Genomic DNA, 16,629 nt, shown 5'->3' on the forward strand with positions numbered 1-16,629 from the left:
TGGCGACGAATATGTTTAGCTCTGACAATGCCATTATCAGCATGACGATTCCAGTCATTTACATGCTGGAGCACACGCTAAACACTATTCGGAGTCAGGGGGTGGGACAACATGAAGGGGAGGAACTACAGGAGGATTCATATGTGCAAGGGACAACAACATCACCAAGGTCCAGACGTTCATCATCACCAATGCAGCAGGCATGGGACCATGGGGAACAGGGATCGACAAGGGCGCATAGTAGCAGGCGAAATGTTGAGCAAGGTGCAGGAGAACATGAAGAAATGGAGGACGAACTGTCCATGGACATGGAAGACTCAGCGGATGAGGGAGACCTTGGTCAAATTTCAGTTGAAAGAGGTTGGGGGGAGATGTCAGAGGAAGAAAGAACGGGTAGCACCTCTATGCCACAAACACAGCGTGGACTTGGTCCGCATGGCTGCGCAAGACACATGAGTGCCTTTTTGTTGCACTACCTCCAACATGACAGTCGTATTGTCAAAATTAGAAGTGATGATGACTACTGGATTGCCACACTATTAGATCCCCGGTACAAGTCCAAATTTTGTGACATAATTCCAGCCATAGAAAGGGACGCACGTATGCAGGAGTATCAGCAGAAGCTGTTACTCGATCTTAGCTCGGCTTTTCCACCAAACAACCGTGCAGGTGCAGGGAGGGAATCTCCCAGTTGTAACTTGACAAACATGGGACGGTCTTGTCATCTTCACCAGTCTACCCGTACCAGTAGGACCGTATCTGGTGCCGGTAACAGCAATTTTATGGAATCTTTTCATAATTTTTTTAGACCCTCTTTTGCAAGGCCACCAGAGACAACAAGTCTGACACATACTCAACGGCTGGAGAGGATGATACAGGAGTATCTCCAAATGAACATCGATGCCATGACTGTGCAACTGGAGCCTTGCTCCTTTTGGGCTTCAAACATAGAAAAATGGCCAGAGCTCTCCAGTTACGCCTTGGAGATTTTGTCGTGTCCAGCTGCCAGCGTTGTCTCTGAACGTGTATTCAGTGCTGCTGGGTATGTGCTGACAGATAAGTGCACGCGTCTGTCCAGTGACAATGTGGACAGACTGACGTTCATCAAAATGAACAAGTCATGGATCCAGAAGGAATTTACTACCCCTGTGTCATCCTGGGGAGAGTAAATGCTTGTGGATTTGGAATGTGCTTGATGCAAATCAAAACATCCTGTTTGCAACTAGGGCCCAAGTGCTGCCACTGATGGGGTGGGTGTCTGTGTGGCCCAATTTTTGGAAAAAAGGGAGACTCCGCTTGGAGTAACCCTTGCTTACATTGTTTTTAAAAGAAGCCAAGATGAACAAGTCATGGGTCAGCAAAGACTTTGCTACCTACCCCGGTGTCATCCTGGGGACGGTTAATTATGGGGTATTTTTGAATGTGATTGATGCAAATGTAGCTGTGAAGTGTACAACTAGGGCCCAAGTGCTGCCACTGATGGGGTGGGTGTCTGTGTGGCCCAATTTTTGGAAAAAAGGGAGACTCCGCTTGGAGTAACCCTTGCTTGATGTGTTTTTAAAAGAAGCCAAGATGAACAGAGCTGGGATCAGCAAAGACTTTGCTACCTACCCCGGTGTCATCCTGGGGACGGATAAGAATGGCGTATTTTTGAATGTGCTTGATGCAAATCAAAACATCCTGTTTGCAACTAGGGCCCAAGTGCTGCCACTGATGGGGTGGGTGTCTGTGTGGCCCAATTTTTGGAAAAAAAGGGAGACTCCGCTTGGAGTAACCCTTGCTTGATGTGTTTTTAAAAGAAGCCAAGATGAACAGAGCTGGGATCAGCAAAGACTTTGCTACCTACCCCGGTGTCATCCTGGGGACGGATAAGAATGGCATATTTTTGAATGTGCTTGATGCAAATCAAAACATCCTGTTTGCAACTAGGGCCCAAGTGCTGCCACTGATGGGGTGGGTGTCTGTGTGGCCCAATTTTTGGAAAAAAGGGAGACTCCGCTTGGAGTAACCCTTGCTTGATGTGTTTTTAAAAGAAGCCAAGATGAACAGAGCTGGGATCAGGAAATACTTTGCTACCTACCCCGGTGTCATCCTGGGGACGGATAAGAATGGCGTATTTTTGAATGTGCTTGATGCAAATCAAAACATCCTGTTTGCAACTAGGGCCCAAGTGCTGCCACTGATGGGGTGGGTGTCTGTGTGGCCCAATTTTTGGAAAAAAAGGGAGACTCCGCTTGGAGTAACCCTTGCTTACATTGTTTTTAAAAGAAGCCAAGATGAACAAGTCATGGGTCAGCAAAGACTTTGCTACCTACCCCGGTGTCATCCTGGGGACGGTTAATTATGGGGTATTTTTGAATGTGATTGATGCAAATGTAGCTGTGAAGTGTACAACTAGGGCCCAAGTGCTGCCACTGATGGGGTGGGTGTCTGTGTGGCCCAATTTTTGGAAAAAAAGGGAGACTCCGCTTGGAGTAACCCTTGCTTGATGTGTTTTTAAAAGAAGCCAAGATGAACAGAGCTGGGATCAGCAAAGACTTTGCTACCTACCCCGGTGTCATCCTGGGGACGGATAAGAATGGCGTATTTTTGAATGTGCTTGATGCAAATCAAAACATCCTGTTTGCAACTAGGGCCCAAGTGCTGCCACTGATGGGGTGGGTGTCTGTGTGGCCCAATTTTTGGAAAAAAAGGGAGACTCCGCTGGGAGTAACCCTTGCTTGATGTGTTTTTAAAAGAAGCCAAGATGAACAGAGCTGGGATCAGCAAAGACTTTGCTACCTACCCCGGTGTCATCCTGGGGACGGATAAGAATGGCGTATTTTTGAATGTGCTTGATGCAAATCAAAACATCCTGTTTGCAACTAGGGCCCAAGTGCTGCCACTGATGGGGTGGGTGTCTGTGTGGCCCAATTTTTGGAAAAAAGGGAGACTCCGCTTGGAGTAACCCTTGCTTGATGTGTTTTTAAAAGAAGCCAAGATGAACAGAGCTGGGATCAGGAAATACTTTGCTACCTACCCCGGTGTCATCCTGGGGACGGATAAGAATGGCGTATTTTTGAATGTGCTTGATGCAAATCAAAACATCCTGTTTGCAACTAGGGCCCAAGTGCTGCCACTGATGGGGTGGGTGTCTGTGTGGCCCAATTTTTGGAAAAAAGGGAGACTCCGCTTGGAGTAACCCTTGCTTGATGTGTTTTTAAAAGAAGCCAAGATGAACAGAGCTGGGATCAGGAAATACTTTGCTACCTACCCCGGTGTCATCCTGGGGACGGATAAGAATGGCGTATTTTTGAATGTGCTTGATGCAAATCAAAACATCCTGTTTGCAACTAGGGCCCAAGTGCTGCCACTGATGGGGTGGGTGTCTGTGTGGCCCAATTTTTGGAAAAAAAGGGAGACTCCGCTTGGAGTAACCCTTGCTTGATGTGTTTTTAAAAGAAGCCAAGATGAACAGAGCTGGGATCAGGAAAGACTTTGCTACCTACCCCGGTGTCATCCTGGGGACGGATAAGAATGGCGTATTTTTGAATGTGCTTGATGCAAATCAAAACATCCTGTTTGCAACTAGGGCCCAAGTGCTGCCACTGATGGGGTGGGTGTCTGTGTGGCCCAATTTTTGGAAAAAAAGGGAGACTCCGCTTGGAGTAACCCTTGCTTGATGTGTTTTTAAAAGAAGCCAAGATGAACAGAGCTGGGATCAGCAAAGACTTTGCTACCTACCCCGGTGTCATCCTGGGGACGGATAAGAATGGCGTATTTTTGAATGTGCTTGATGCAAATCAAAACATCCTGTTTGCAACTAGGGCCCAAGTGCTGCCACTGATGGGGTGGGTGTCTGTGTGGCCCAATTTTTGGAAAAAAAGGGAGACTCCGCTTGGAGTAACCCTTGCTTGATGTGTTTTTAAAAGAAGCCAAGATGAACAGAGCTGGGATCAGCAAAGACTTTGCTACCTACCCCGGTGTCATCCTGGGGACGGATAAGAATGGCGTATTTTTGAATGTGCTTGATGCAAATCAAAACATCCTGTTTGCAACTAGGGCCCAAGTGCTGCCACTGATGGGGTGGGTGTCTGTGTGGCCCAATTTTTGGAAAAAAGGGAGACTCCGCTTGGAGTAACCCTTGCTTGATGTGTTTTTAAAAGAAGCCAAGATGAACAGAGCTGGGATCAGGAAATACTTTGCTACCTACCCCGGTGTCATCCTGGGGACGGATAAGAATGGCGTATTTTTGAATGTGCTTGATGCAAATCAAAACATCCTGTTTGCAACTAGGGCCCAAGTGCTGCCACTGATGGGGTGGGTGTCTGTGTGGCCCAATTTTTGGAAAAAAAGGGAGACTCCGCTTGGAGTAACCCTTGCTTGATGTGTTTTTAAAAGAAGCCAAGATGAACAGAGCTGGGATCAGCAAAGACTTTGCTACCTACCCCGGTGTCATCCTGGGGACGGATAAGAATGGCGTATTTTTGAATGTGCTTGATGCAAATCAAAACATCCTGTTTGCAACTAGGGCCCAAGTGCTGCCACTGATGGGGTGGGTGTCTGTGTGGCCCAATTTTTGGAAAAAAAGGGAGACTCCGCTTGGAGTAACCCTTGCTTGATGTGTTTTTAAAAGAAGCCAAGATGAACAGAGCTGGGATCAGCAAAGACTTTGCTACCTACCCCGGTGTCATCCTGGGGACGGATAAGAATGGCGTATTTTTGAATGTGCTTGATGCAAATCAAAACATCCTGTTTGCAACTAGGGCCCAAGTGCTGCCACTGATGGGGTGGGTGTCTGTGTGGCCCAATTTTTGGAAAAAAGGGAGACTCCGCTTGGAGTAACCCTTGCTTGATGTGTTTTTAAAAGAAGCCAAGATGAACAGAGCTGGGATCAGGAAATACTTTGCTACCTACCCCGGTGTCATCCTGGGGACGGATAAGAATGGCGTATTTTTGAATGTGCTTGATGCAAATCAAAACATCCTGTTTGCAACTAGGGCCCAAGTGCTGCCACTGATGGGGTGGGTGTCTGTGTGGCCCAATTTTTGGAAAAAAAGGGAGACTCCGCTTGGAGTAACCCTTGCTTGATGTGTTTTTAAAAGAAGCCAAGATGAACAGAGCTGGGATCAGCAAAGACTTTGCTACCTACCCCGGTGTCATCCTGGGGACGGATAAGAATGGCGTATTTTTGAATGTGCTTGATGCAAATCAAAACATCCTGTTTGCAACTAGGGCCCAAGTGCTGCCACTGATGGGGTGGGTGTCTGTGTGGCCCAATTTTTGGAAAAAAGGGAGACTCCGCTTGGAGTAACCCTTGCTTGATGTGTTTTTAAAAGAAGCCAAGATGAACAGAGCTGGGATCAGGAAATACTTTGCTACCTACCCCGGTGTCATCCTGGGGACGGATAAGAATGGCGTATTTTTGAATGTGCTTGATGCAAATCAAAACATCCTGTTTGCAACTAGGGCCCAAGTGCTGCCACTGATGGGGTGGGTGTCTGTGTGGCCCAATTTTTGGAAAAAAAGGGAGACTCCACTTGGAGTAACCCTTGCTTGATGTGTTTTTAAAAGAAGCCAAGATGAACAGAGCTGGGATCAGCAAAGACTTTGCTACCTACCCCGGTGTCATCCTGGGGACGGATAAGAATGGCGTATTTTTGAATGTGCTTGATGCAAATCAAAACATCCTGTTTGCAACTAGGGCCCAAGTGCTGCCACTGATGGGGTGGGTGTCTGTGTGGCCCAATTTTTGGAAAAAAGGGAGACTCCGCTTGGAGTAACCCTTGCTTGATGTGTTTTTAAAAGAAGCCAAGATGAACAGAGCTGGGATCAGGAAATACTTTGCTACCTACCCCGGTGTCATCCTGGGGACGGATAAGAATGGCGTATTTTTGAATGTGCTTGATGCAAATCAAAACATCCTGTTTGCAACTAGGGCCCAAGTGCTGCCACTGATGGGGTGGGTGTCTGTGTGGCCCAATTTTTGGAAAAAAAGGGAGACTCCGCTTGGAGTAACCCTTGCTTGATGTGTTTTTAAAAGAAGCCAAGATGAACAGAGCTGGGATCAGCAAAGACTTTGCTACCTACCCCGGTGTCATCCTGGGGACGGATAAGAATGGCGTATTTTTGAATGTGCTTGATGCAAATCAAAACATCCTGTTTGCAACTAGGGCCCAAGTGCTGCCACTGATGGGGTGGGTGTCTGTGTGGCCCAATTTTTGGAAAAAAGGGAGACTCCGCTTGGAGTAACCCTTGCTTGATGTGTTTTTAAAAGAAGCCAAGATGAACAGAGCTGGGATCAGGAAATACTTTGCTACCTACCCCGGTGTCATCCTGGGGACGGATAAGAATGGCGTATTTTTGAATGTGCTTGATGCAAATCAAAACATCCTGTTTGCAACTAGGGCCCAAGTGCTGCCACTGATGGGGTGGGTGTCTGTGTGGCCCAATTTTTGGAAAAAAGGGAGACTCCGCTTGGAGTAACCCTTGCTTGATGTGTTTTTAAAAGAAGCCAAGATGAACAGAGCTGGGATCAGGAAATACTTTGCTACCTACCCCGGTGTCATCCTGGGGACGGATAAGAATGGCGTATTTTTGAATGTGCTTGATGCAAATCAAAACATCCTGTTTGCAACTAGGGCCCAAGTGCTGCCACTGATGGGGTGGGTGTCTGTGTGGCCCAATTTTTGGAAAAAAAGGGAGACTCCGCTTGGAGTAACCCTTGCTTGATGTGTTTTTAAAAGAAGCCAAGATGAACAGAGCTGGGATCAGCAAAGACTTTGCTACCTACCCCGGTGTCATCCTGGGGACGGATAAGAATGGCGTATTTTTGAATGTGCTTGATGCAAATCAAAACATCCTGTTTGCAACTAGGGCCCAAGTGCTGCCACTGATGGGGTGGGTGTCTGTGTGGCCCAATTTTTGGAAAAAAGGGAGACTCCGCTTGGAGTAACCCTTGCTTGATGTGTTTTTAAAAGAAGCCAAGATGAACAGAGCTGGGATCAGGAAATACTTTGCTACCTACCCCGGTGTCATCCTGGGGACGGATAAGAATGGCATATTTTTGAATGTGCTTGATGCAAATCAAAACATCCTGTTTGCAACTAGGGCCCAAGTGCTGCCACTGATGGGGTGGGTGTCTGTGTGGCCCAATTTTTGGAAAAAAAGGGAGACTCCGCTTGGAGTAACCCTTGCTTGATGTGTTTTTAAAAGAAGCCAAGATGAACAGAGCTGGGATCAGGAAAGACTTTGCTACCTACCCCGGTGTCATCCTGGGGACGGATAAGAATGGCGTATTTTTGAATGTGCTTGATGCAAATCAAAACATCCTGTTTGCAACTAGGGCCCAAGTGCTGCCACTGATGGGGTGGGTGTCTGTGTGGCCCAATTTTTGGAAAAAAAGGGAGACTCCGCTTGGAGTAACCCTTGCTTGATGTGTTTTTAAAAGAAGCCAAGATGAACAGAGCTGGGATCAGCAAAGACTTTGCTACCTACCCCGGTGTCATCCTGGGGACGGATAAGAATGGCGTATTTTTGAATGTGCTTGATGCAAATCAAAACATCCTGTTTGCAACTAGGGCCCAAGTGCTGCCACTGATGGGGTGGGTGTCTGTGTGGCCCAATTTTTGGAAAAAAAGGGAGACTCCGCTTGGAGTAACCCTTGCTTGATGTGTTTTTAAAAGAAGCCAAGATGAACAGAGCTGGGATCAGCAAAGACTTTGCTACCTACCCCGGTGTCATCCTGGGGACGGATAAGAATGGCGTATTTTTGAATGTGCTTGATGCAAATCAAAACATCCTGTTTGCAACTAGGGCCCAAGTGCTGCCACTGATGGGGTGGGTGTCTGTGTGGCCCAATTTTTGGAAAAAAGGGAGACTCCGCTTGGAGTAACCCTTGCTTGATGTGTTTTTAAAAGAAGCCAAGATGAATAGAGCTGGGATCAGGAAATACTTTGCTACCTACCCCGGTGTCATCCTGGGGACGGATAAGAATGGCGTATTTTTGAATGTGCTTGATGCAAATCAAAACATCCTGTTTGCAACTAGGGCCCAAGTGCTGCCACTGATGGGGTGGGTGTCTGTGTGGCCCAATTTTTGGAAAAAAAGGGAGACTCCGCTTGGAGTAACCCTTGCTTGATGTGTTTTTAAAAGAAGCCAAGATGAACAGAGCTGGGATCAGCAAAGACTTTGCTACCTACCCCGGTGTCATCCTGGGGACGGATAAGAATGGCGTATTTTTGAATGTGCTTGATGCAAATCAAAACATCCTGTTTGCAACTAGGGCCCAAGTGCTGCCACTGATGGGGTGGGTGTCTGTGTGGCCCAATTTTTGGAAAAAAAGGGAGACTCCGCTTGGAGTAACCCTTGCTTGATGTGTTTTTAAAAGAAGCCAAGATGAACAGAGCTGGGATCAGCAAAGACTTTGCTACCTACCCCGGTGTCATCCTGGGGACGGATAAGAATGGCGTATTTTTGAATGTGCTTGATGCAAATCAAAACATCCTGTTTGCAACTAGGGCCCAAGTGCTGCCACTGATGGGGTGGGTGTCTGTGTGGCCCAATTTTTGGAAAAAAGGGAGACTCCGCTTGGAGTAACCCTTGCTTGATGTGTTTTTAAAAGAAGCCAAGATGAACAGAGCTGGGATCAGGAAATACTTTGCTACCTACCCCGGTGTCATCCTGGGGACGGATAAGAATGGCGTATTTTTGAATGTGCTTGATGCAAATCAAAACATCCTGTTTGCAACTAGGGCCCAAGTGTTGCCACTGATGGGGTGGGTGTCTGTGTGGCCCAATTTTTGGAAAAAAAGGGAGACTCCGCTTGGAGTAACCCTTGCTTGATGTGTTTTTAAAAGAAGCCAAGATGAACAGAGCTGGGATCAGGAAAGACTTTGCTACCTACCCCGGTGTCATCCTGGGGACGGATAAGAATGGCGTATTTTTGAATGTGCTTGATGCAAATCAAAACATCCTGTTTGCAACTAGGGCCCAAGTGCTGCCACTGATGGGGTGGGTGTCTGTGTGGCCCAATTTTTGGAAAAAAAGGGAGACTCCGCTTGGAGTAACCCTTGCTTGATGTGTTTTTAAAAGAAGCCAAGATGAACAGAGCTGGGATCAGCAAAGACTTTGCTACCTACCCCGGTGTCATCCTGGGGACGGATAAGAATGGCGTATTTTTGAATGTGCTTGATGCAAATCAAAACTTCCTGTTTGCAACTAGGGCCCAAGTGCTGCCACTGATGGGGTGGGTGTCTGTGTGGCCCAATTTTTGGAAAAAAAGGGAGACTCCGCTTGGAGTAACCCTTGCTTGATGTGTTTTTAAAAGAAGCCAAGATGAACAGAGCTGGGATCAGGAAAGACTTTGCTACCTACCCCGGTGTCATCCTGGGGACGGATAAGAATGGCGTATTTTTGAATGTGCTTGATGCAAATCAAAACATCCTGTTTGCAACTAGGGCCCAAGTGCTGCCACTGATGGGGTGGGTGTCTGTGTGGCCCAATTTTTGGAAAAAAGGGAGACTCCGCTTGGAGTAACCCTTGCTTACATTGTTTTTAAAAGAAGCCAAGATGAACAAGTCATGGGTCAGCAAAGACTTTGCTACCTACCCCGGTGTCATCCTGGGGATGGATAAGAATGGCGTATTTTTGAATGTGCTTGATGCAAATGTAGCTGTGAAGTGTACAACTGGGGCACAACTGCTGCCACTGAAGGGGTGGGTGTGTGTGTGGCCCAATTTTTGGAAAAAATGGAGACTCCGCTTGGAGTCACCTTGCGGTGTTTTACATGATTTTAGAAGGGCGTGCCATGCCTATATCTGTGTGTCCTCCTCTTTTTCCTTGTCCAGCTGTTTTGTTTTCGCATGAGTATATGTCCTTGTCACTTTCCAATGTGTTTGAGTTGTTTGTCACCTTTAGGACACCTTTGAGGGTGTTTTCTAGGTGTTTTTCTGTGTTTGTGATTGCCTGCCATTGTTTCCTATGCAGTTCGAGTTCGGTTCGTCGAACGTTCGACGAACCGAACTCGAACGGGAGGTCCGTTCGGCGAACCAACCTCGAGCCGAACCGCGACCGGTTCGCTCATCTCTAGTCAGAATGCTCCAAAAGGCATCCCATTGAAAGTACAGAGCATATTCCGGATGGAAAAAATGGACATGTCGCTTATTTTAACTACATGGCGTTTTTTTTAGAAATCTGAGGTGGTTAAAAGAGTTAAGCAAGAACACATACACAGCAAGTCATTTTTACATAGAAATGCATTGATTCTTTTGAGCTTTTTCTGATACGATTTTCATATAGTTCCCATTATAAGATCTACCTTAATAAGGCGCCATCATGTGCACATACTCTAAAAGTAAACTATAGAAAAATAACATTATATAAAATATACTGAACTAACAAAATAAACTGGGCATGTACCAATGTATAACTAATTCTAATTATGTGTATTAGTTATTGTTCAATGTATAATTAAAAAAGAAACTATAAAATAAAAAACTATAGTCAATTTACACTCTGGAAAAATTACCATATATAAAATATACTAAATTAAACAGTAAAATAAATTAACCTCTATATAACTGGCACAAAGCTGATTCTAAATTAAATATTTTTATTTATTAGTAAAAAAAAAAGGGTGTAAAAAAAATATCACTGAAAAGAAAATCAGCCATAGTTATAATACCATGTATAGACACAAATGCACAATATTGTGCACTGGCCCCATAAATGCAGGGGCAGGGCAGGTGCAAAATAATAATGAAACAATCACTTACTAACCACAAAACATCAGTGGGGTGACTGCCTAGTATTCAGGCATCCATAGGGTGCTATTCACACCATTACATGAGATGCACCTCTGTCCATATAGCAGCCTATTACCAACCCCCCAACTATTACATCAGGCAGGCAGCAAATATCATATGTATACCCACAGGACAGATACCCCATATTAGCCCACCCGATATAATAGTAGGGGCGCTGGTAATAGCTAATAGTCTTCTATACCATCACAGATGTATCTCACATAATGGTGTAAATGGCACCCTATGCAGACATTTGTGCATTTTCATTAGTTGGCAGCCGTCCCACAGATGTTTGGTGGGTTAATAAGTGGTTGTTTCATTAGTATTTTGCACATGTGCAACCCCCATCCATCTATATGAGTGAGGGCCTGCTGCACCCTGTTATGCATTTGTGTCTACACATGGAATTGTAAGTATGGCTGTTTTTCTTTTCAGTGATTTTTTTTTTATTATTATTGTCCTTTTTTGCAGTAGATTATTGTAACTCTTTACTAATTGTTCTCCCTGTTACTAAACTCTCCCCTCTCCAATCCATTCTGAATTCTGCAGCCAGGATCATTTTCCTCTGCAACCGCTTCACTGATGCCTCTGCTCTGTGCCAGTCATTGCACTGTTTGCCTATCCGCTACAGAATCCAACATAAACTTATCACTCTCACTCACAAAGCTCTCCACGGTACTGCACCACCCTCCATCTCCTCCCTCATCTATGTCTATCACCCCACTCGTGCCCTCCGCTCTGCTAATGACTTAACACTGACATCCTCAACAATTCGAACCTCTCACTCCCGCCCTTCAAGATTTCTCACGAGCTGCGCCTATGCTCTGGAACACACTACCAAGAGCAATCCGATTAATTCCCAACATCCACACCTTTAAGCGGGCCCTAAAAATGCATTTCTTTAGACTAGCCTATCACCTCACTGGCCTGATCTAATCCAGTCCCTTTCTGCCCTTCCCAAAAATTTACTTCCAATTCTTGTCCCCTGTACCTGTATAAATTCTGGCCGATGACGGGTTCATGCAGCTGGTTTTGAATCCCCTATTAAATCGATGGCTGGACCATATATGACAAGCTTTTCTCCCCCCATTCACCTTTTGTGTCTCCCCTATTCCCTCATAGACTGTAAGCTTACGAGCAGGGCCCTCACTCCTCCAGGTATCTTAATTTTGTTATTTTGTATTGTCTCATATTGTCTTCTGCAGCTCCTGTCACCTCCATGCAGCAGAGCTGGAAGCGACGCTGGACCATCCTGGATGACGCCAGACATGGAGGGCTTTTTCGGGCTGATTAAATTGTTGAACCAGGGTATATGTGTGTGTTTTTTATTTCTAATAAAGGATTTTTTCTGGTGTGTGTGTGTGTTTATTTACTGTAATTTACAGATTAATCATGGAAGGTATCTCGGGGAGATGCTTGACATGATTAATCTAGGATTTAGTGGCAGCTATGGGCTGCCATTAACTCCTTATTACCCCGATTTGCCAAAGCACCAGGGTAAATAGGGAAGAGCCGGGTACAGCCCCAGAACTATCGCATATAATGTATGCGGCAATTCTGGGCGGCTGCTGACTGATATTGTTAGGGTGGGGGGCTCCCCATAACGTGGAGCTCCCTATCCCATTTTACTGCACAGTATAGACACGCCCACCGGCTGCTGTGATTGGGTGCAGTGAGGCACCTGCCACTCAGTGTGGGGGCGTGTCTCACTGCAACCAATCATAGGCGCCGGTGGGCGGGGAAAGCAGGGAATAGGAGATTGTTTAATGAGCGTCCGGCTTTTTCAAAATAGTAAAAGCCGCCGCAGCAGTGTGAATGCCGTGCAGCGCCGTGCCGGTGATCGGGGAATGGTAAGTATGAGAGAGGGGGGGAAACTGACCGACAGACTGTGAGAGAGGGACAGAGAGACTGACAGAGAGACCGACCGACGGACTCAGGGAGATTGACCGACATACACAGAAATAGAAAGAATAGCCGACATCACTAGAAATAAAAACACCAAACGGACACGGACTATAGGTATATGCATACGTGTTTACTAACGTGTGTGCACATACCCATAGACTTTCATTGTGTCCACGTGTGCGTGCTCCGTGCAGATAACGGACATGCATCCGTGCAAAACGCAAACACATACGGATCACGGACACGCACACACGGACATAATGAAATAACGCACGTGTGACCACAATCCTAGATAAACATTGGTGCACGTTTGGCCGTGTCTCCGGTATATACGGAAACGGACCAAACACGCACGTGTATCACGGACGTGTGAAGGGGGCCTTAGGCTGTGTGCGCACGTTTGCATCGAGTTCCTGCAGAAATTTCTGCAGGGATTTGACAGCACATGTGCGCGTCAATTCGCTGCAGAAGCACTGCATAATGAATGCAGTGTTTCTGCAGAAAAAAAGCCTATTTCATGCGCTCTGGATGCAGCCTCTCCCATAAACAGAGCGGGATCTGCATCCAAAACGCACGAAAGAAGTGACATGTTGCTTTTTAGAACGCAGCGATTTGGAACAAAATTTTGGCATCCAAATCGCTGCACTCTCAACGCAACGTGCGCATGGATCATGCACAATCTTCATAGATTGTGCAATACTCTGCATAAATGCATGAAATTCGTCAACGTGCGTATGAGCCCTTAAGGCCGCTTTACACGCTGCGATATCGGTACCGATATCGCTAGCGTGGGTACCCGCCCCAATCTGTTGTGCGACACGGGCAAATCGCTGCCCGTGCCGCACAACATCGCCCAGACCCGTCACACTACTTACCTGCCCAGCGACGTCGCTGTGACCGGCAGACCGCCTCCTTTCTAAGGGGGCGGTTTGTTCAGCGTCACAGCGACGTCACAGCTGCGTCACTGAACCGCCGCCCAATAGAAGCGGAGGGGCAGAGATGAGCGGGACGTAACATCCCGCCCACCTTCTTCCTTCCGCATAGCGGCCGGGAGGCAGGTAAGGAGAGGTTCCTCGTTCCTGCGGTGTCACACGGAGCGATGTGTGCTGCCGCAGGAACGAGGAACAACCTCGTTACTGCTGCAGTAACGATTTTTGAGAATGGACCCCCATGTCACCGATGAGCGATTTTGCACGTTTTTGCAACGATGCAAAATCGCTTATAGGTGTCACACGCAACGGCATTGCTACAGCAGCCGGATGTGCGTCACAATTTCCGTGTCCCCAGCGAGTTTGCATTAGCGATGTCGTAGCATGTAAAGCCCCCTTTAGTCTAGGTTTTTAACCTGACGGGACTAAGTATCTCGCCTAGAAGCTGTACAAGTGTAATACATGTGCTTGATGAAAGGTTAGACTATGAGGAAAATAATATGCTGTAGTTCTAAAAAGCTCCCAGGAATGCTAGAGGACACATTGTTTTACATCTGCCATCTGTGCTTGTTAACAAATTAATTAATACAATGTTATTCCAACTCTGCAATTATGTGAACATTATATAATACACTGTTACAAATGTCAAGTCATTAACATTGTTTTGAAACGTATTTGGAAGCAGAGTAGTTGGGTGATGTCATTTGGCTAAGTTCACTCATTGCAAAATTTTCTGGTGCAGAATGAAATAAAAATCCACAATACAGGACTAAAAGAATAGGGTTTCGGACTTGTGATGAGGAAGCACTACCATGCTCGGGTGCTTGGTATTCGTAATGAGCAGTCGGAGAAACTCAAGTACCCAAGTATAAGGGAAGTCAATGGGGAACTCAAGCATTTTTCCAGGAAAATCTTCCAGAAAACTGCTCGAGTTCCCCTTTGACTATCAATATACTCAGTACACGAGTCGCACCCTTCCAAGCACCCAACTGCTCATTACCAATACCAAGCACCCGAGCGTTGTAGTGATTCCTCATCGCTATTTAAGACATTTACATGTAAAGTCAAAATCTCCAAGTATTCTGTCTATTCTTTGTCATGATTCCCTCTGGATATTGGGGTGATCGGTTCTAAAACCTACATGTAAATCTGCACATTTTGGAAAATTCATGCCCTAGTAATTGTAGCGTTTCTTTGTAGCAGTACGATGTTATAAGTAACTATTGCTAGACTGAATTCATAAGGACTTTTTGCCCAACATTTAGTATATACTACATGAAACCATCCAATATGTGCGCTAAACAAGTTCATAAAATGACAATGGCCTGATGTAATCTATTAGAGTGTTTGTAAGGTCTCAACCAGACAGGTAAAAAGTATCCCACAAAAAGACACATATAAAAGATTCTATAAAAACCAATCCATCAAACAAATACCATGAAAGTCTTTGGAAGATGGATGAAACTGTATGGCATCTATCCCAGGCATATGTCGATGTGTCTCTAACACATACCAGAAAACATTTCTAAGCGTATATATTGAATGGAAGCATTTAATACAATGTAAATGTGGCCTTTTTAGTATATATCTGCTATTTTAATAAATAGTTCTTCTTTTCTAGGATTTTTGTAGTTACATATTTCTTTTTCTGTTAAGTGTGCTATGAATTTGTAGTCTACTACCATGTTTTTCCAAAAAATAGGACACTGTCATACTTTTATTTGTGCTGAAAAAAGCGCTAGGACTTATTTTCGGGTATGTCTTGTTTTTTGGAAACATGGTTGGGGGTAAGTTTACCCTCTAAAAAAAGCAGCCCTCCCCTTTCCAGGAGACTCATACTTGTGTGACTCCCAGGTCCTCTTGCAATCCTCGGCGGGCGTTGCCAGCAGGTATGCTGCACACCGTCCTCCCGTGCTTCTGGCCGACACACTCACATCCATCAGATCGCACACACACTCATACAAACACACATCGGATAACACACAATCACACATCAGATTGCTTACACAATCGTGAGTATGATCACGGGGTCTTCTCTCTTCTTTCTTTTTTCTTTTGGGGGTGTCTGCTTTCTATAATGAAGTGTCCTACACTTTTTTTTTATTTTTTGCCTCATGGACACTTCATTATTAAACCACGAATAGGGCTTATTTTCGGGGTAGGGCATATATTTAAGCCTTTCTCCAAAAATAAATTCCTGCTAAGGCTTATTTTTGGGGGAAGGGCTTATTTTTGGAAAAACATGGTATGTTGGTTTTGCAAACACCCCTATGTAAGAGAGCTTCAGATTGTCTGTTACTTGTCACAAGCTGTTTCAAGCTGCCTTAGGCCTTCTTCACTTTTACCGATGCCATCGGTGTTTAGGATCATTGTCATCAGTGTGGCTTTAGTGTGTCCTTTATTACCAGCAGTCATGGATGGATTGACTCCTGGAGAAGCATCGCTAATGCAAAACGTGCATTGGGTGTGTCGGACGCCATTACCTTTTTTCTGCTGACTCCCTTATAGATATATTGCAGGTTACTATAACACCTTTATTTACAGATACAGTCATATGAAAAAGTTTGAGCACCCCTATTAATGTTAACCTTTTTTCTTTACAACAATTTGGGTTTGTGTAACAGCTATTTCAGTTTCATATATCTAATAACTGATGGACTCAGTAATATTTATGGATTGAAATGAGGTTTATTGTACTAACAGAAAATGTGCAATCCGCATTTAAACAAAATTTGACCGGTGCAAAAGTATGGGCACCTCAACATAAAAGTGATATTAATATTTTGTAGATCCTCCTTTTGCAAAAATAACAGCCTCTAGTCACTTCCTGTAGCTTTTAATGAGTTCCTGGATGAAGGTATATTTGACCATTCCTGTTCACAAAACAATTCCAGTTCAGTTAAGTTTGATGGTCGCCGAGCATGGACAGCACGCTTCAAATCATCCCACAGATTTTCAATGATATTCAGGTCTGGGGACTGGGATGGCCATTCCAGAACATTGTAATTGTT

General features: G+C 45.3%; 1 protein-coding gene across 1 annotated transcript in view; it reads left to right on the forward strand.

Annotated features, from left to right (window-relative positions):
* NELL2 (neural EGFL like 2) overlaps nucleotides 1-16,629 on the forward strand; it is a 461,689-nt gene that overhangs the window by 365,860 nt on the left and 79,200 nt on the right. The window lies entirely within an intron of this gene.

This window comes from Anomaloglossus baeobatrachus, chromosome 4, assembly GCF_048569485.1.
Source record: "Anomaloglossus baeobatrachus isolate aAnoBae1 chromosome 4, aAnoBae1.hap1, whole genome shotgun sequence".
Taxonomy (NCBI): domain Eukaryota; kingdom Metazoa; phylum Chordata; class Amphibia; order Anura; family Aromobatidae; genus Anomaloglossus; species Anomaloglossus baeobatrachus.